This window comes from Lactuca serriola, chromosome 3, assembly GCF_051521515.1.
Source record: "Lactuca serriola cultivar US96UC23 chromosome 3, Lser_US96UC23_V15, whole genome shotgun sequence".
NCBI lineage: Eukaryota > Viridiplantae > Streptophyta > Magnoliopsida > Asterales > Asteraceae > Lactuca > Lactuca serriola.
The window spans coordinates 70,841,547-70,863,674 of NC_136410.1; the positions used below are offsets into that span (position 1 = coordinate 70,841,547).

Sequence of the window (22,128 nt, forward strand, 5' to 3'; positions counted from 1 at the left end):
CATTCGCCGCACGTGATTAAATTCTCGAATTCGTATTAGTTACCACGGACATTGGTCGCATGTGGACGCACCACGGCTAAGTATTTGGATTTGACGTTTGTGTCATTGACGAAATGGTTGATGGAAAATTGTCCTTGCAGTCCTCATCATTGTTTGTGGTACATATTTGACAACCTTACTTTTTGATATATATATATATATATATATATATATATATATATATATATATATATATATATATATATATATATGTCTGTGTGTGTGAGAATCCCGTAGCATAATCAACATCATAATTTATGTAATGTCTCAAATTGATCATCAATTTTATTTGTTAGATCATTAAAGTTAATTATTTATTATTAATTACACAACTTTAAGAGTTCTGAAGCGGTCAATTAGTATGACATCTAAACGAAAGCCATACTGATCATAAAAGCGAGAGCGCACATATATCAGTGTGAATACATAAATAGAATTTTAAGATTGGTTGATTGTTAGCCAAAATAATGTAAATGAGAATTGATGATCCCAGAAGTATGATTCCATCAATATTAAAATAGTCAAGAACATTCTCGGGATTTGTATGGAAGAGTTATGATTTTTATACAGATTTTAACAATCTAAGTCTGTTAAAAATATAACTTTAGAAATAAAGTGAGAATTAGTGATGAAGTCCAAACAAAAGTTGTAGTACTCATTGATAGCTACGTGTGGATACAAAATACATCAAAAATAGAGCTTGTATGAGAAATATACGACTTAAAAAAAAGTTGAAAATTTGGGCAACACGCAAAAAGCGTGCGGCGCACACCTTCTAGAAGCACGACGAGGACCACCATCTTTTCGACACGTGCCACAAAGCTGAAAGAGCAATGTAGCTAGAGCGCGCGGCGTGCAAAAATCACGAGAGACGCCTGGTAAAAATATGCCTAAAATTTGTTGCAACCCTCCCCCCTCTCCCCAATTCATTCCTACACATCTCTAGAACCATTCTCTGGAAAATTTCACCCTTTAGTCCTGAATTTCTTTAGAAACTAGGAGATCTTAGCAAGGCTCTTGGCATTTGAGACTCCAACAGATTGAAGCTTTCAGGTTAGGTTTCTGCCTGCGAACTTTCCAGGCTTTTTGTCAGAAATCTTCGTAGGTTAAGCTACATTAATTATGTTTTAGGTGTAACTTATATTTATGTTGATAGTCGTTGTTATGAATTTATAAATAAGATTCATCAGTGAATCAAAATCATAATACTGATTGATCCACTTACGAGAGTGATGTGTAGGCTAGATTTAGTGAGGTGTTTAAAGTGGGATTTCCAAACAATATACTTTGTATACCAAATAGATCCTACATGTGATATGATTTTACCTAGTTGCTCCTTATCAGCTATAAATTAGTAGACATTAGGAAAAGCTCTAGACTATCATTAGTCGCAATACATATAGACTAAGACTTAGTGATAATTATATCGAGGTCTTTCAAGAGGAAAAGCTAAGGTGTTAGGCAAAGCTCTGACCAAATCACAAGTCATGCACTTTATCAAGTGAGTACATAATTACTTTCAACTTACACATAGATATGAAGTATTTAGATAATTAAATTCTATATGTGTTCTGTGATTAAGATATTTCTTGTTAAGATGAAAACTATGAGATGATTTTGATTTAATCATATATGTATTTTCATACTATTAATATATTGGGTAGTACATGGTGATGATAGACGAAAAACGTTGATAAAAGGCTATGACTTTTATAGTATAATGAGAGATGAAAATGATGATAGGATGCCACGACTTTATTAGTACTATTATACTAATGATGTAGTCGTCTAACAGAGAATAGATAACAACCACAGACTGTTCAAGATAGTCTAGTGTAACATAGGCAGGTCCACAACCTATAGGTGATGAACTACGTATTCATATGATGTACTCTATTCCTTACTGATATGTATTATGGAGGAATCCTCGAAGCAGTACTGTCTACTCAATGTTTACGACCATCCTTAGGATAGATCATTGGAGTTGAATATATAAGAAAACGGGGATGAGTAATCGGGTTATTTTTTTGATGAGAAATATATAATTAAAACAAATTAACTATAATATTGTGGGTTGAAAACTCTATGTACTCACCAGACTTCCCCGTCTAACCCATTCAGTTTCTTTATATCACAAGTAGTAGTACAAAGGTACATAGATAGTGATGTTTGGATCTGATGAGAGATTTGAGGAGATATAGGGTGTTAGTATGATAAGATGTTGTAAGGCATGTAATGATGATGTTTAAGCTTATGTTTCTTGTATCAGTTATGACATCCCAAGTTTTAATAATCAATGAAAAATGTTTCTTCAGAAATACTTTTTATGGGACAAATTCTACATTTATAAAGAATACTCTATTTTAAAACGCATAAATGAAAAAGGTATTTTCGGGCCGTGAAAATGGGGATGTCCCATATGCCAACAAAAATGAGCAAGAACTATATATAGAAACATATAAAGTCAGCAACAATCGAACATGAACCCTTAGCCAATAAAAATAGAACCTATATCTTGAATCCTCGATGTAACATTCATAAACTTTCATAAAAATTTAATCTTTTCCAAGCCAACCAAAAATCATAATTGTTTACATAATAGTTTTCAAAACATGTTTATCATCAGAGTTTTTCCCAAAATCCCAAAACATAACATGAGGATGTGCACGATCACACCATCGCGTTTCCGCGATCCTCTAAGGTACCTGAAACATAATCCAAAACAGTAAGCCCAGAGCTTAGTGAGTTTCCCCCAAAGTACCAACACAACATAAAACCAACATAATACAATAAACTACATGCATATAGAGCCTTCAATCTGATTGGAACGCGCCACTAACCTACAGTCTATCTACCCAACAAGTACAATTACGAACACTCACCTCACACGTAGGAATCGCAATGAAAACCTCCGGCTGCTGGCCCACTAAAATCCCGAACTATCACAAAAAATACACATCCAATTAACAATTGAATTACCATCCTTGAATAATGACCCAAACGTAGGGTAAATAGCCACTTTAGCCTATCCATAATTGGGTCCAAGAACCAGGCCCAATTCTTGATCCAAGAAGCCCAAAATTATATAAGGCCCATTATTGACCCAATTTTCCAAATCGGGCCCAAAATCCTTATTGGGCCTTTTCATAAGGTCCAACGATTCACTTGGCACAAAACACTCATACTCAGGTAGACTAATATGGGCCCAAGCATTCAAGCCCAAAAGGTGGCCCAGCACCCGAAGCCTAAAATCCGAAATCCAAAAAAAGGCGTACGTGGGGCGTACTCCTTCGGTATGCAGGGCGTACACCGAGCATCTCATTGACCCACAACAAGGTGGCTGACCGAGTATGCGGGGTATACCCTCGTAGAGTCCAAATTCCCAATAAGTGCTTAATAGCTTAAGTACTTACGCCCAAACTTCAAATCCATGGTCCAAATGCAGCTTAGAGTCATAAAGTCTCCAACTTTATGAATTTAGATGTCCAAAAAGTCCTTAATACATGGTCTTAATCCATTAAGACCTTCCATAAGAAGCATGGAGCCAAACTAGCTAAAGGGACCTTATTTTATAGCTTAGAACCCAACCTAGGGTCTGAAAGGACAGCCCAAAACGACCAACACAAAGCATGCACAACAATGGAACTTTTTGGGACAAAGGAACATCATAAAACCACCAAGATGAGATCTAAGAAAACCAAGCATAAAGGTAGCAACTTTTACCTTCTAGAGATTCCCAAGAAGATGATGATCCTAGATCTACAAGCTTGCTTTCCTTCCTAGACTCCTTGATGCACTTCCTTCTCCTTTAATCACACAAATAACACACTTTAAGCTCAAAACACTCACTTATGGGGCTAGGGTTTGCTAAGAATGACTCAAGGACTTGGAGGCATAAAGAGTGAGGCTAAATGATCCATAAAGATGTTTAAATACCCCTCAAACCCTAAAGATTAGGGTTTCACCCGGACTTTAGTATGCCCATCGTACATATGTGTACGCCGAGCGTACTAAAGTGCACCCTAGTACACTTAGCGTACTGACATGTACACCCAGCGTACTACTCCTGCTCCCAAAATTACCATTTTGCAAGTAGGCTTCTTAGGACTACATCTTTATAATCCAAGGACCCAAAACGAAATATTTAAAACCAAAGGAATGATTTGAAAATACCTGAAAACCCGGGATGTTACACTCGATTTTTGACTTTCCGACCACCAATAATAGCTACATCACATTCGATATTGGAGGACTTGGGTTTAATCTACTATTAACAACATTTGATGGATTTCATGCCACATATCCTTTTTTGCAGCTAGTCTGAGGTTCTAAGGCCACTTGAGATTTCACCACTGGTCAAAGCTCAACCTAACCTGTTTAAAAAACAAGTTGCGTTAATATAGAGTTCAATTAAATTGGGGGAATTGGGAGGTGCAAATTGGGGGAAGGTAGCAAAGGAAATCAATAAGCATATAAAGATTCAATGATCTTCATAGCGAACTATTAATAAGAAGAGGAAGAGGAGCACGATAAAGGAGGGTGAAATTGACGAAACAACTATGTGTATTGGGATTTAACTACAATTTTGATGAAATTTGACCAACTAGTGAAAATGCAAGCAGAAATGTAAGCAATTCCAATGCAAAGAGTTTTGTTACGATCGGCGTCGGGGATCATGAAAGGAAAAAAGAAGTATTTCCTTGCTAAAAATTTAATGGTGAATAGATGCTAGAGGAAGAAGCTTAACGATAATCTTTATATGATTCGATCCGTTGTCGCCCAAATTAACAAATTATTGATTAATGAAATTTATGTAATTTCTTGATTCTTTTCTAGTTATTATAACATATGGATTGTGTTTCAGATGGTTATAACTTAAATTCTTAGTGACGCTATTGATTACTTGAAGGGGCTTCTACAAAGAATTAATGATCTTCATAATGAACTAGAGGCACACAACATAAGTTATTTAATTCAAAAATCACCAAGCTTCCATCCATTGACACCCACCTCGTCGACGCTCTTTAACATGTGAAAGAAGAACTATGCCCAACCACCGTTTCCAACCCCAAAAACCACCTTACAAAAGGCGGTTAAAGCTCTTGATGCCATCATCGGAGCTGTGAATCTTGATTAAGTGAATGATGGACTCAAAACTTTTTTGGGTTTCAAATTTTGTAGGAGGAGGTACGAGCGAGAGGGGTGTTAACATCCACAATTATGTGGGTGGTGACTACGGTTTTTGCTTTCGACATTGAGGGATTTGGAGAATCTTGGGTTGCATATTCAACAAGAGGTGATAAGTTGTTTTAATATGTTTGATTCAGGTGTATTTCAAGCCTAACAAGCGATTTCATTTGCAGAAAACACATGTTGAATGATTCCATGAGGGTTTTGAAGGAGAGTGCAAAGTGTGATGGTGAAGAGACATTTAGGTCAATATAGAAAGGAATTATTTACCACATCATCAAATGCATATTCTTTTGTTAAATATATTAGAAGTTGTGTTGTTTCCACGTGCATTATGTTGCTCCACGTCATATGTGTCATATAATTTACGAAACCTGATTATTAGATTGAGTTTGTATAGTTCCCCTATTTAAAAAGGTAAAATGTTACTTTAACGAGTTATTGTGAACACTACTAGAAAAAAGGCCTTTTACGACGCTCATTGCGCATCGTAAAACGCTCAGACGACGCGCAAATGCGTGTCAAGGAAGGCCCTGTCATAAAGAGAGACGACGCGCTTTTGCGCGTCGTCTATAGACGACGCGCATTTGTGACGCGCATTTACGACGCGCATTTACGACGCGCGGTTATGACACGCAATGCGTATCAAGGAAGGCCCTGTCATAAAGGAAGACGACACGCATTTGCGTGTCGTAACCTTATGACGCGCGTGTTTATGACACGCAATGCGTATCAAGGAAGCCCCTGTCAAGAAAGGCCATGTCATAAATGAAGATGACACACATTTTTGCGTATCATAATTTTAAATGTTCTAAAAAAAATATTTATATATTTATTAATTTTTAAATTAAATTTGCATTTAATGTCTCATAATAGAAATAAAATATCATATACAAAAAATACAATCCATTGCATAAAATTTAATGTCATACAATTCTATTTTTTACAATATCTAAATTTGCATCTAATCTACTCTCTACATCAAATTCCAACTAAGTAAAGTTGCATCTTGCCTTTCATAATTCTTTAAGACTAATGCTCCAAACAGATGTTATATGGATAAGAAGTTTACATTGGCCCATCTACTCTGTGTTTCATACTAACAATTGAAATGAAGAATGCAACACTTGCATTTGCAGCATCTTATCTCTTTCGGCTTGAGCTTTCTTTTCCTCTTTTAACTCCAAATCTATTCGCTTTCATCAACCCTATAAACACAACAAAATCACTTGTCATTTTCATTCTACTTTTAAAATTAATTCTTATCAGGACATTCTGCTTTTAAACCTACCAATCTACAAATTTTTCAAAGAATATAATTTATAATTTTTATGGAAAGTACATTGCTATTTCTTGAATACAAGATGTTACAAATCAAGAAACTTACATGGACTGCCGACCACCATGAACCTGCAAGACACGAGACATCAAATAAATCAAAATTAAATTTTGATTTTTTTTGCTTTCAGTAACGATTAACATTTAACAAAAAACAAAAGGTCAACCCACTCCCTTTGCCTCATTCCACCTGACCCACTCCCTGGAAACAAGAAAAAAAACTATCAACCAACATTTTACTTATATTTGAGAGGTTTTCATATTGATTTATTTATTTGTTAATAAATAGTTTACATACTACACCTATGGTATGGATTAAGTATTCAGGGGAGGATTTACTATCAAGGAAAATGTCGAGGGTAAATTGTTCACATTGGTTTGAGTGATCTGCAATCTCTTTGAATTTGAAAGTATGACTTCGTCTTGAAGCTGCATAAAATAAATATCAATGAATACAAGCGCATAAGTCATAATCACATCTATTATTGTGTGCACATTAAACTAACACTGATTGCTAAAAGAATAAAGGTTTTGACATGTGCTAAGGACTTATGCACAAGTATTAATCAACTATGAAAAATGGTTTTATTATTAGACCTATTTAACATATGCATGGACTTATTAAGTTTATTCATGAAAAAGAATAGAATAGAAAAGCACCTTTAGCAAATCTACCCAGTTTTAGCAAATGTATTACAAATACAAGAGTTGTTGTACCTCAACTGCTCTTGCTTCAAAAAAGTGATCAGGTCTGGGCGCATGACCACCATTATGCTGAAGGATTCTAATTTTGCCTTCCTACAACCAAAAATAAATAATAAAAATAAAAATATAGACTAAAGTTTTTTTATTAGATAAAGTACAGACCTTGGTTCCATAAACAAGACCACCTCCAGCAAGAGGATGAAAGCAAGCTACATTGACCTCATCTTCTGCACTCGGAAGCGCACTGACAAGTTCCATATCTGAAACTCTATATACCTGAAACCCAAAACCATATGTTCAAATAATAAACAACCATCAATCGACAAATGTGGATAGAAAATTAGAAAAAAAAATAGTAACCTCTAAAACTGTGTAAATGGATAATGAGGTCTCCCCATTAATAACAATGCTTTTAAGAGGGGAACTGTGATGTCGACCATAAGCAAGCAATATGTGTTCAGAGGTTGGCAAAAACTGCAAACATTTTTAAATTAATTAAATTACATTCAAACAGAATGTAAATTTCTTCATATTAGATATAATAAATAAACCTACTTACCTGAATAGATGTTAAACAATGAGCAGCTCTAATCGGCCTCGACTTAAGTATAGTACCAAAACTACAACAAACCAATATCAATACATTATTAATTTTCAATTAAAGAAATATATATATTAAAATATAAAATGATAAATAGAAAAAGAAATTGAAATTTTACGTTGCATCCTCGAGCAAATATATCCAAAACAATTATAAGTAGAATAACATAGTAGGTTGTTCGACTTCAGCAGCAGTAATAAAGACTTTACACCAAAATAAGAAACTGGGACAGGAAAGTAAAGTTCACAGGGCACAAAATATGGTAATGACAGGGAAGGGCAAAACTGGAATATATGCAGTTTTGGTAATCTGAACAGGGAACAGAGTATACCAAAGTTTTAGACGCTTTTCTATAGAAATAGAAGATGATCTTACTCTATCCACATCCACATTATTATCTGCCTCCAGCTATGTTGTTGAAGTTGGAACCTTAAAAGAAATGTTCTTAGCTACATTAAGTTGTGAAGCTTTTTAAGCAAAAATGGAAAGGCATGAGATCTGATTGGTTAATTCATCAACCGAAATGTCTTCTGTAAGCAAAAAGTAAAACATGAACTTCAACTTAAAAAAACTAATATAGAAAAGGCATAAATTAAAGGAGAATATGTTATATATCAATGGAAACATACCAGATTGGATAAGTTTCTCAATGGCAATGATATCATATGTTTTATCATTACATGACTCCTTAAGTAGATCAAGCAAAGAAAGAACTGTTTGTTTCCAATACCGAATGTTGAACTCCATTGGTCATGCACTCATGCTATGAATACAAATGAAAAGTCTTAAGGAATTCAGAAAGGTAGCTTAACCATACCTGGGAGATCTTGTAGTCAATGAGTGTCTCCCCTTGAGATGAAAACTTTAAATTACTACTACCCTCACTTCTTCTGTTATTAAATCAATGCAGAACCTGCTGCACCCATTAATGCTTTGATCATTTTGTTTCTTCAGAAAAAAAAAGAAAAAACACATCAAATCACTCACTGATTCCATTAGATATCATAAACCAAATCGAACCTAGGCAACTCTTATCAAACACAACTAAGTTACCATAGGAGTTGAAGGGAAAAAAAGTTACCATAGGTTTCATTTCGTATTTTAATGGCTCTAAGATGAATTCTTCATCTTGTGCTACACCATTCACTAGTAGTTTACCTCCTCTTACCTAAAATATGGAACGAATTTAACATCTTGGAAAGATAAATGCTGTAGATAATTCTCTTGAAAAAAGGAGGTTAATCATAAATCATAATCTTACCTCAACCCAATCTCCAGCCTTTGCTACAATTCTTTTTATAAATACATCACCAGAACTGTAGCCAAATTCCTACAAGATTATTGATACAAGATAATGAGCAAACAACAAAACACAGAACTAATCAAAGATACTTATAATCAAGAAGTGAAATCGCACCTGAAGAATGGGAGGAGCCTTGAAGATCACAATATCTGAAACTTCTGGCTTCCGAAAGATGTATGAAACCTAAATCAATAACAGGCAAAAACTCAAAATCTTGCATACAATCACTATGTGAATTGAAAAGCCAAAATGGCGAAATTGGCAACCATCATTCATATAGTGTGTAATAAGGTTAGAATTGGGATTATACCTTTTCAGCCATTATGCGATCACCCACATCAAGGGTAGGGCTCATGGATGCAGAGGGGATGGATCTTGAACCCGCCGTTGCTGCCGGACCGTACCCGGCGACGGGATCTCGGTCGGGATTCTGGAATATACGAGGACGAGAAAAAACCTCGTGAAAAATTCGGCATGTATTGGATTTTCCGGAGGCAGTGGCTAGGTTTTGGGCCATGTAGCCGGAGTAAGAAACAGTGAATCTGATCGCCATACATGCAATTTTGATTAACAACAAAAAGATTTGGAAAATTGCTTCTTCGGTGATCAACTGTTGTGACGTGAAAAGAAAACTCACAAAGAAAGAGATCCCATTGAAAATGAAGGAATCAGTGAGATTAGGAGGGTGGGGTGGAATCGAAGGGTAAGATTAGAACAAGAAGGGAAGAATCGGGAGCTGAAAATTGGGGAAAATGATGAAATCGAAAAACCCTAAAGCTGAAAACAACCTGAGATTTCCTCCGGGAAGTGATGGAGAGATCTCAAGGGTGTGGAGAAGAAAGAGACTTCCGGTGAAAAACATTGTGGGTACGTCTGTGTTCAAAATTGATAGATTTTTTTTTTCAAAATTGATAGGGGTTGTGATTCTTTAGGCTTCAAAATTGATAGATTTTTTTTCGATTCTTTCAAGTTTGAATCAGAAAATGAGAAAGAGTTAGGGAAATCAAGAGTGCAATGCTCGTCCTTGTTAGTTTGAAGATGAAAGGTAGATAGAAGATAGAAAAAAAAAGGCGGGTTTTCAAAATTTTGGGGATTTCATTTCCCCCCTTGTCTACTAAAAGCGCGCTTCATTAAAATTATAAAGCGACAGGTACAGACGACGCGCGTTTAAGATAAAGCGCCCTCCGTGTTTTTAATTTTTTTTCTTGAGACACTAAATTAAGGGCACGCAATAAAGCGTGACGTAAATCCTTAAATTTTTTGGAGAGATGACACTATTTTAAGGGCACGTCCTTTTGCGTATCGTTAATTATCGCGTGTCGTAAAAAGCGCGTCATTAAAGGTCTTTTTTCTAGTAGTGGAAAAAAAATAACTTTTCTGACCAAATCGGGACAAAAACAAACTTTGTTATAATACAATGTCATTTTTTCGAATTATATAACATGTCTATTAACAAATAATAAAAATGGTTATTAAGTTTGAAATTTTGTAATTTTAAAATAAGGATATTAACTAAACTGGCATCTATATATGAGCTAATTAACAAAAATAACTTAGTTATTTCAAAATTTGAAAAAAAAAACATTTTCTTTGGAATGCCACATTCTAGACTAGTTATGTTCACTTCGAAATTGATGGAGGTTGGTGAGATGTGACATAAACGAATTATGGAATCTAAAATCCTACATTCCGGATTAAGATAAATATAGTCTAAAATGTGATGTTGCAGAGTTACAAAAACCAATCATTTTATATCTATTGTTGGTCCATTTTGAAGAAATGTTTTAGAAACTGTTCAGATAATCTTCACATTTAGTTTTTTATTATTGAAAATGAGAATTTGTAATCACTTTTTTAGAGTACATGTTTGTAGTGGAAGACAATGGGAGTGAATAAAAGGTTATGTTCGTTATATTGCTAAATTTTTGCACATGTTATGTTGTAGATTTAACAGATTATTTCAACTTTTATGAACTTGTTAAAGTGGTTGCTTCGGAGTCCAACTTACATCCTAATAAAAAATGTTTGTATTTTCATTATTCTTAATCAAATATAGTTATGCAGATCATTGACAACAGTAATGTTAGATATTTTCTTAGGACTTTATTTAATATGGCTCCTAACACAATACACTTGTTTGTTGTTAATTATGTTATAGAAAGTGATGTTAATCGAGTAACGACGGGAAAATCATTTTGATGGCAATGAGTCTTCCGATGCCAAAAATAACAAAATATGTAATTTATTACCTACGACAGCAAATCAACTTGCTTGTTATGATAGGATTGTATATGAGGGGGATGTTATGTATAAATGTAATGTTCTTGATGATGATTGTGCATCATTTGATGGTGATGAATCAACAATCGATCAGTCAAATTAACGATGTTTGTTGATGCTGCAAACTTACTTCCACATGGAAACCCGGTGGAAAAATTGTAGTGTTTTGAGAAAAGGAAACCCATCAAACAACACATATTAGATGGAAGAAAAGGAAACCCATCAAACAACACAACAACCATCATTGTCGAAAAAATCAACCCAAAATCTTTGTCTAGCTCCACCATCCATGAGAACAGAGCACCGAAAAAAAAACAAATCAGTGGTGTAACTGCCACCAATATCTTCATCCTTAGATATACTACAAAAAGAAACTCGTTTTGTGTTGTGGTTTTGATCTTAAAAGTTAATCTGCATATTCACATTCACTGGTGGGTTTCTATTTCGCGGGTTAGCGAAATGGACGCCGCCGCTATCTAATTCCTGTACTTTGCCACCAACGATCACCACTGCTGCAACCAACAGAAACCACTATCGCTGCAATCTCAAATGGGTTTTCTAACCTGCAAAACAACCAATATATGATGGATAAAAATCAAAAGTCTAGAATCGATCCTCACAACATGCTTTCAAGCTGTATATCCACACACCTGTATTATTGTTCTTGGTTTGGAGTCACGTGAAACTCATTTGATAAAGTTTCTAAACTGAGGATACCAGGAGGTAATTTTGATCATTCAATTTCTTATTTGAGTAATCACCATTTTGTGTAACAGCCCATAAACCAGGAGAAATTTTTTTATTTTTAATTAAGTTTTACAACCATAAGTTTGATTCCAAAATCCATTACATAATCATCATAACAAATCATCAGACTGTCAAGATCAGTAAGTTCAGAAAATAGTGGAGAGTGAATGTTGTGCCATCAAGTCGGGCCCTTCCCTTTACTACCGTAAGTACCTGAAATCACGAAACAAGTTGTAAGAAAAAGGTTAATGAGTTTTCCAAATACCACATAACATACAATCGCTAAATACCACACAACATACATATGACTGCAATGGGCTACCCCCATGGTCTTTTCCCTGGAATGCCATGGGCTACCCTCATGATCTGATATCCAAGTGTCATGGGATACCCCCATGGTCTTCCATTCCATGGGCTACCCCCATAGTCTTCCATACAAGTGCCACAGGCTACCCCGAGGTCTTTCAGACAAGCAAACACATAGACAACTAGTATTCCACATGTCAAGTAATGGGTTGGCATTGGTGCCTTCGACCCATTGATATAATGAGAAGACTTACCTCAGTCTGCTGATATATACTAACTGCCCAGCTACGACTCGAACAATTTCACACTGAATACACAAATTACCCTAATCGGAATGAGGGCACAATCCCAAATCATTGGCCAAAACCCTAAGTCCAAACTCCTAAAATAATGGCCAAATTCTTTTTTCCTTTAATGGCCAAACTATTCCTAGTCCAAAAGTGATAACGGGCCTCAAGGCCCAACATTAGCAAGTTCAAAGGCCCACACACTCTAAACATATCAAGGCCCAAAACAAAAAGGGGCCCAAATGAATTAAGAGCCCAACACAAGCCTAAAGGCTCACTAGAAGTGTACGCTTGGCGTAATCCTCGTACGCGCAACGTACTAGCCGTCCATACTGTACGCGTTGTGTACACCTTGGTACGTTCAATGTACTGCTCATCCTACTACATTCAACTGTTTGGTACTTAAACCATGTAGACTATTAATCCCAATACCAGATCTCGATTACTAAAAGGGTCTTAGGGCATAAAGTTTGCAACTTTATGCCTTATCATGACTTATGGGAGTCCAACATCAATTTTTGTTCATCAAACCTCACTTAAAGATCCTAGACTCATGCATGACTTCATATCCATCAACAAGTTGACATTCTTATGCGTCTAACATGCCAAAGGGACTAAGCTCTATCATTTCTAACCTTTGGAGTTTCCTAAACTCACAAACGAGAACCCATGGACCAAAAATGAGCTTAAAAACAAACCCTAACTCAATCTAACAAAAGGATCAAAAAGGTATGAGCTTTTTACCTCCAAAAGTTTCTCAAGATGATGTAAATTCAGGATCTTGAAGCTCAACCACATCCAAGGCTTGCTCACTAACTTCTTCTTCTTGAAAACACACCAAAAAGGGCCACTAATGTCACTTTCAAGCTCAAAGATCACTCTCAATGGAAACTACGGTTTTTGGGACGTTCAAAGGAAGTGGAGGCTGATAATAATGAGGGTCCAAGGTCATAATTGAGCTTAAATAGGACTCATAACTTAAAAATAAGGTTTTAGGGAATGGCTACATACGCCCCCCCCCCCCCCCCGGTGTACATGGCTTAAGGTCCCGACTCCGTATTCCCATCTATGCTGAGCGTACATAAACGTACGCCCAGCATACGTCAGGAGTCCTTTGTAATGAATTAAATAACTCAAGGACTAAAAGTGACATACCAGAATCCGAGTGTTACAATTCTCCCCCACTTGAATTAGACTTCATCCTCGAAGTCTGCTACCACGAATAAATCTAGGTAGTGCTCCCACATCTCGTCCTCCAGTTCTTACGTCCACTCGGAGCCCCTTCGGTGTTGCCATTGCACCTTCACCAGATTCACCACCTTATTACGTAGAGTTTTAGTCTTCTTATCAAGAATCGCAATGGGCTTCTCCATATAATTCAGGCACTCATCCACCTGAATATCATCTAACAAGATCACGACAGAATTATCGGCTACACATTTCAGCAACTGAGATACATGGAAAGTGTTATGGATCTGACTGAGCTCATCAGAAAGATCCATCCGATATGAAACCCTACCAACCCAGTCAGAAATCCTGAATAGACCAATAAATCGGGGACCGACCTTCAGCAACACAAAGTCTCCCACCTAAAACTCGAGATTCGAGCGACGTCGGTTGGCATAACTCTTTTCACGACTCTACGCAACCCTCAGTCTATCGCGTACCTGTTGAATCAACTCAGGGGTCTTAAGCACCACCTCGGTGCTTCCCATGACCTGATGTCCGACCTCCCCCCAACAAACCGGGGTCCTACACCTTCTCCCATACAACATCTCAAATGGTGGTCGATCAATACTAGCTGATAATTGTTGTTGTAGGAGAACTCTGCCAGTGGAAGGTAAGCATCCCAACTCCCTCCAAAATCCAGCATGCAAGCCCTAAGCATATCCCCAAGCGTCTGGATCGTCCGCCCGCTTTAACCGTCGTTCTGGGGGTGGTATGCCGTACTGAAATGTAATTGCGTGCCCAAATCCTCATGGAACTTCCTCTAAAATCTAGAGGTGAAATGAACATCGCGGTCCGAGACCACGGATATTGGCACCCTGTGCCTGACTCCCACCTCCCGAACATAGATATCTTCTAACTTTTCTGCAGATATACTCTCGGCAATCAGAATAAAATGAGCACTTTTGGTCAATCTGTCCACAATGACCCAAATACAATCAACACCCTAGGCCGTCCCAGGCAATTTCGTGATATACTCCATAGTAATCTCTTCCCATTTCAACATAGGGATGGATAATGACTGCACCTTTCCATGAGGTCTCTGGTGTTCGGCTTTGACTTTCCTACAAGTCAAACACCACTCAACAAACCAAGCAACTTCCCTCTTCATACAGGGTCACCAGTAACTCAACCTCAAATCTTGGTACATCTTCATGGCCCTTGGGTGAATAGAAAATTTTGATTTATGTGCCTCCCCCAAAATCGTCCTTCTCACCCCAGCTGATGCTGGAACCCAAACCCTACCACACTGAGTTAATAACCCCCGACTGTATCTAACAAACAAGGGAATTTTCCATCTAATCTACCCACTCTTCCAATTTTCCTTCTTCAATGCCTCTACATGAGCCTTCTTGATTAAATCCATCAAGGGTGAAGTAACAGTCATCCACAAACAAATATCTTGAATCGATGAGCACACCGCCTTACGGCTCAAAGCATCGGCCACCACATTGGCCTTCTCGGGGTGATACAAAATCTCACAGTCATAGTCTTTTATCACATCTAACCACCTCAGTTGTTGCATATTCAAGTTTGGTTGATCCATCAAATACTTCAAACTCTTATGATCAGTGTAGATAGTGCATCAGACCCCGTACAAGTAGTGCCTCCAAATTTTAAGGGCGAATACTGTCGTCCCCAATTCCAAATCACGCGTGGGGTAATTCACCTCATGAGGATTCAGCTGCCTCGAAGCGAAAGCAATCACAAGCCCTCTCTGCATAAGGGCATCTCCCAAATCCCAAAATAGAAGTGTCACAATAAACCATAAAATCATCCAATCCCTCAGGTAACGCGAGAATCAGGGACTCACACAATCTCACCCTCGGAGTCTCAAAGGCCAACTGTTGATTCGGACCCCAACGAAAGATCACATTCTTTTTGGTTAGGCGGGTCAAAGGCACTGCAATCTTGGAGAAGTCCTGAATAAATCTCCAATAATACCCCGCAAGACCCAAGAAACTCCGAATCTCAGGTGCGTTCTTCGGAACTTCCCAACACATCACAACCTCTGTAATACATGTTTTTAGTATTAGTTAGAAAGTACCATTTGGGGGAAATGTTATGCATGGACTCGGCGAATTGGGAGTCCAACTCGTCGAGTAGGGTCGAGGCATTTTAGGCACGGGTCAAAAAAGACTCAACAAGTCGGAAGGCCGACTCGGCGAGTCAGGGATGTTTAAGGAAAACCCCAATTTTAGGGTTTGCCCCCTTATATAAACATCATTAGAAACCCTAGTAGCCTCCATTTTACACCCTAGAAGGTGTTCACGGCCGCAAACCTCTTGTAAGAGAAGAGAGAGCATTTAAGGGCTTGTGTTTGGGATTTTGGGGTGGTTTTCAAGCTTGAAGAGGAAGTATCAAGGGAGGAGCTCTAGATTGAGTACCTATTTCATATTGGGCATCAGTCTGATGTATTAATCTGCTACTTTAAGCTTTGATTTCTTTATGCAGATTATGGCCATTCTTGAGGAAATTGAACCAAGTTTGGATCTAGACCTATCACAAGGATATGGTTCCAGATCTGGAACTTCTTAGGTCCCGAATCTCATAAAGTTGTCTCCTTGGTGCACCGTAACTCTTATTCATGCATATGGGACTTGTAAGAAGCTTGTTGATGTGGTTTTGGCATTATGAGACTTAGTATGAACGTAAATTTGGCAACTTTATGTGGTATTATCACTAGAAGAATATGGATCTGAAGTTTGGGACGTTAAATCCCACTGGAAAGGACCGAATATGTGGGACCTCGTTGAGTCGTTCTTGTGACTCGGCGAGTCGAGAGGGTTCATGGCTAAGGGTTCACGACCAAAGGTTTATGACCTAGGGTTCACAGTCAGGAGTGTTTGGTTGGGAGTTTATGGCCTTAAACATCAAGGAGCTTAACGAGTCTCTCTAATGACTCGGCAAGTCGATGAGTTAAGCAACAAATTCGACGAGTGGCTAATTGTACTCAGCGAGTTAAGGTCAATATGGACTGTTGACCTTGACTACAGAAATAGACTTTGACCAGGGTTGACCTGAGTGTATTTATGGGATTGTGACAAGCTAATCACCTGATGATTATGGGTAGTTGAGAAGGAGCAGCGTGTGGAATATGTCTGACTTCAGCTTATCAGTTTAGTGTTCGAGAGGTTTGTCTTCTCACCATACCAATGGGTCTAAGGCACCAAGGTCGGCCCATTTTATGACAGTTGGTATACATGCTATGTAGAGCTGTGTGATATGTATGTATGCATGATATGCGGTAGAGATAACCTTCTGGCTAATGGTAGAGACAACCTTTATGGCTGATGTTAGAGATAGCCTTATGGCTAATGGTAGAGACAACCTTTATGGCTGATGGTAGAGATAGTATTGTGGCTAACAGTAGAGATAGCCTTTGTGGCTAACGGTAGAGATGGCTTGTATAACTAATTGATATTTGCCAGTGGTAGAGATAGCTTTTATAGTTATTTGATATGTGATATGCGGTAGAAGTAGCTTATGTAGCTAATTCATATGCGCTAACGGTAGAGAGGGCTTTTATAGCAATTTGATATGTGAAACGTGGTAGAGTAGCTTTTAGCTTATTGATACGTGATAATGGTAGAGATAGCTATTAAACTTAGTACGATATGTGTTATGTGGATCGTGTGTGGGGTATGCTCTGGGGGACTCACTAAGCTTTGTTCTTACGGTTTACAGTTTTGGTTTCAGGTTTCATCGTTTTTGGAAATGAAGGGCTCAGATTGATCGCAATGCACACACACATAAGATTTCCGCAATGAATGGTTTTGGGAATGAACTCTGATAAATGTTTCTAATTAACACTATTTTGGAATGTTTGGAATAAATGGTTTCTATGTCTGGGTTGAATTAAAAATGAAATTTTTACCCCTGATTTTTGGGTTATTAAAAGTTGGTATCAGAGCCTTGGTTTGAGGGATTCGGGGATACCTTCGGGTGTGTCTGAACTCAAACTGAGGATCTGTAAAGTTTCAAAAGTTTTCAATAGAAAATATTTTCAAGAAAAAGGTTTTCTAAAGACAAGAAAGGGTGTCGTGCATGCAATCAGCCGAGCTCAAGTAACTTTCCCCAGAATACCCACATTGTTATCTGTTATGATTTGATTATGAATATGTGAATCGCATGCTAGTTAGGGCTAAGGGAGATGCATGTATATGTTGTATGAGCTGGTAGACTTGCATGCTAGAGCTGAGTAGTCAACAATAGGTTGGCCTGATATGTGGTGCTTTTAGCCTTAGGAATATTTGATGTCATGCTCGAATAAGAATGGTAATTGGTATTTGTAACTGCAACATGTATGCTTTTAAAATTATATACGGTTAGGATCTTATAGCCTTAGAATAATAGATTTGGCCTTATTTCCTGTTCCTCATTTGGTTGTGATCCTAGGGTGGAGTCGATTATTCGACAGTCTATTAGATCGTGTTTTGTGTATAATTTGCATGCATAAGGCAGCCGACAGTGAGGATTGATGGATATGGATAACACAAGCTTCGATATGTGGATTGAATGTTTTATGGCAGTTCTTGGGGTCGGAGTGCAACTACACGAATGCTGCTTGCTTTGTGCTTTGTGGAACTCTTAAGTGATGGGAGTCAGCTACTAAGTGGATGTGACGATATCCAGGAGGTAGATGACTGGCATCGTGGGGAGTTCTACTTTAGTTTGGATTGAATGTTTTATTTCTACTTTCGTTTGGATTGTTAGAATGGAATTGTGCCATGACAGCGGTCATAGCAGCTGTTACGGCGGGTTGGAACGTCGCGAAATCTATATATATATGAAGGATCGGGGTTTCGTTGTTTGGCTGATCATTTCTGGGTGACGACATGATTCTGTTATACGAAAGAAAAGAGTTCGTGAGTGAGTATGATCGGCACTAGATGTATCCTACTCTTTTATGTAAATGTAAGTTTTTCGTTTTGTTAAATTGTTCTCGATGGTTTGACCTACATCCCTATGATGCATTACTGGTAAAGTGTTGAAGTAAGTTCATAGAATGGTCACTAGACGATTGATATATCAAACTAGGCTATCATGGGTTGGTGGATAACATGATCCAACCTTTGAAAAGAATTGGAAGTGATCCTTGAGCTAAGGTACCACGGCTCAATAATTCGACGAAAGTGAGCTTTAGATAGAATTCTATTGATAGGAGAATGAAAGTATTTCAGCAAAGATTGTCACAGGAATTAGCCGAATGCCAATATCATTGATATTTAAGATGTAATAAGTACGGGAAAATTGACCTGGAAGTAGGTCTTACATCATATCCAAAGAGGAAAAACTTTTTCATTATACTAAAGGAAAGGAAAGTAGAGTATCTCCTACTGGTGACAGTTATCCCTCGGGCGAACCCTTAGTTCAGCCAGTTGGCGCTCCATATCAAGCATGTGCCTTTCATACACCCTTTGGCATACTCGGAGCTCTATGACTTCAGCTTGATTCTCAGCTAGCTCTTGCTGCAGGGCCTCATGGTCTCTCCTAGATCTCTCACGAGCATCTTCCAGGTGAATGGTGCGGATGGTTTGCATCCTTGCATTGGCATCAACCTCCGTGATGTGATGGAGAGCTGTCATGCTCTGGATTTCGTTTCGGGCAACTCTGCGGACCAGGATTGGCAGAACTCTGTCCGTTGGGCCTCCTTCGCTCAGGTCATAAAGGCTTCGGTCTCCATTATATGGCATGGGTTGATTGTGCTCTTGGCTCCATGTTTCCAAGCTTTCCACCCATGGTGGCGTCGGGTCTTGAAAAGCCAGAAGAGGGTTAGGATTTGGGACAATAGCCAACGGGGGTAGGTTCTCCACTTCTGGCTCGGAGTCAGAACCATCAGAAAAGCCTTCATCCTGGTGATCATCCAAAGGGATTGGGTGGTCATCCTCTGGTTCTTCTTCAATCCATCCTGCATTGCCTTTGTTTAGGATGTACGGGTCGCCATGGGGATGGAATCCAGCCATGTTATCTATGCGAGAATAGGGATAAAGAAGTAATTTAATAGACGTACTATCTAGATAACTATAAAATGATCTTTGTTAGTTACTTCAAAACTTGTATAGTGCATACTAGTTATATGTAATCAAAACAGGATAGACCTTCGAATATGTGACCCTATCTCTAAACCCACAACCAAACAAGGAACAGGGAGTAGAGCAAAGATCACAGATTCTAAGTCTATAACATCTTAGTTTACATATAACCTTAGCATATACACTTAGCAGCTATTGACCTACCAATAAATACCTTTTTAGTTTTCGGATAAGTAATTATGGTAACACAAAATACTCCTATACTATTTTAGGTTTATGTTCTAATGTTTTCATTGTAGTACTGTTGGTAAGTTTTTAGACTTGTTGCCACATCACAACCATTCTCGGGCATATGCTAATCACTTCTCGGACCAACATAGTTGATCAGGCTATGTTGCTCCCAGAACTGACCATACATCCTCGAGTCTACTTGTGATGTTCAAAAATCGTAATACTTTTGTTTTGTCCTAGTGACACTGATTTTAATATGAATGCAGGTATGTATACTTGGTTAAATATTTTATTATTTAAAAGTATAAACTCTTGGTCAGAGTATTTTAATTCCATTGTGTTTATAGTTAGTATATCTTTTATGGGTTGATATACTTGATTCACTATAAACAATGCTCTAATACCAATCTGTCACACCCCAAAATTGGAACGGCGGAAACATTCTGGGGTGGAGGACGTCATGTACAATATTACAACAAGGATTAATAGTAAACACGCAACAAAATCATCCATTGCATTAATAATATATTTTTATACAAGTGTTTTCTGCGAGGTATAAAAGACACTCAAAAATGTAAATTAAAATAAGAGATGAGTCTTGAACGAGCTCCATCTTCTCAAAACCTGGTCGACTGTACCTGTCTACCGATGACCTGAGAATACAAGTTATTTTGAAAGAGTTTATCAGCATAAAAGCTGGTGAGTTCATAAGTATTTAGTGCCATTGTTTGTATGAAAATGTTTGTAAGTGTTTGATGTATAAGTTTGTCAATGTTTGTAATACATGCTAGTATAAGTTTGAAGAAAATGTTGGCAAATGTACAATGCAAATGTCTGTATAAGAAACTGTATCTCCTAGAAAATCATATATTTTCTACTAAAAGTAGCCTTCTACCAAGGCATCAAGTTTTTTATGTTTGTTTGTTGTAAAAGTGCGTATTCTTACCAAGTATGACTATCATTAACAAAATATAGTTTATATATTACCGTTTATGTGAAAAGATCACAAAATGAATGCAATGGGAAAATGATTTAGTATTATAGCTCGTATGCGGAAACTACCTTGATATTACTTATCTTAAAGCCAATGAATTATAAGATAGGGTGAGATTTGTAACCATACTGATTGACGGCGGTAAAACACGATGATGAAAGATGTCGAAATAAAAATGAAATTTGTCACCCTTTGGCTTGGTCAGTCGGGGACTGTAGCTAACAGTCGGGGTGCACGATAGTCTGTCCCGTATAGATCTATACACACAATGCCCGCTCTCCCTCCATGAGACTCTGGTTACCAACATGAAAATGTTGGAATCCGCGTCATGTAGAAGTAAATCTCATATTCTAAACGTTATGTTGGTGTATATTCCTTCTTTGTACTAGTAAATGTATTTGTAATGTTTCTCATAATAGTAAGTTCTCTTAGTTTCTCATCATAGTATAGTTGTATAGTTTCTCATGATAGTAAGTATTGACTCATGAATGAACTGACTCTTTGTATGCTTCATTGATCTAGAAGTAATGAATAGTATTATCCTAAACTATACCTATTATAGTTTACTAGTAGAATTTTTTGTATGACTGAATGTATTGAACTGGGATAAAAGCTTTTATGTCTTATACATACATACATAATATATAACTAAGGATCAAACGACATTCGGACAAACAACCGGGTACTCTAGGTCCACAACCAAACAAGGAACATTAAATAAAGTGAGTCATCAGTCCTAAGTCCTTCAAACCTTACTTATATAACTATATATGCATTAGACATGATTTTGACAATATATGTACATGTTTAAAAAGAAGTTTTTGTAAAACCTTTGATGAGTTTAA

At 37.5% G+C, this 22,128-nt stretch overlaps 1 pseudogene; it reads left to right on the top strand.

The window, feature by feature from the left end:
* The first annotated feature begins 4,225 nt into the window (after window positions 1-4,225).
* Window positions 4,226-5,383, top strand: LOC145095372 (transcription factor ICE1-like; annotated as a pseudogene).
* Window positions 5,384-22,128: the final 16,745 nt, after the last annotated feature.